The sequence below is a fragment of the Chrysochloris asiatica genome, unplaced genomic scaffold, assembly GCF_000296735.1.
Source record: "Chrysochloris asiatica unplaced genomic scaffold, ChrAsi1.0 scaffold00163, whole genome shotgun sequence".
NCBI lineage: Eukaryota > Metazoa > Chordata > Mammalia > Afrosoricida > Chrysochloridae > Chrysochloris > Chrysochloris asiatica.
Window position 1 is genome coordinate 5558043 of NW_006408681.1, and position 556 is coordinate 5558598.

The following is a 556-nucleotide window of genomic DNA, read 5'->3' on the forward strand; positions in this document are numbered from 1 at the left end:
TTTGTTGCTGTGTTATTAAGTTTACTGGGTGTCTGCTCATGGATATGATCAGGAGATAGGCTTCCCTTTTCTCATTTAATGCTTAGCAACTGTTATTGGCGCTTGTCTCACTGGTGGAATATTATGTGGTATGCTTGTAGCTTGGCTGTATGACCACGATTGCTGTCTCTTCTTGGGTAACATAGGGAGAAAAAGCTCCCACCTCCAGGAAAAATGTGTGATCAAAAGGACCAAAAGCAGAAGCAATATAAAAGCAGAGACAAAAATCACCACTTTGAAACAAAAATAAAACTGTGTCCGACTAGCCAGCCACCTTTCTACACAGGCAGTGTGTGCACTATGGAAGCCTCCAGTGGTAGGTGGGGGTGTCAACTCATTCAGGCACCTCTACTAGTCAGCACTGTAAAGGTGTGCAGATAGATATTGAGAAGTTAATGAGAGGAACATTGTCTACCATTTTTGTCTCTGGAGGTCAGTTAGGTATCTGAGTGTGTACAGTGTAATTCTTGAAATAGTTGTGTCCTTTTATGTTGTGGTTTTACAGATTGTTCATATG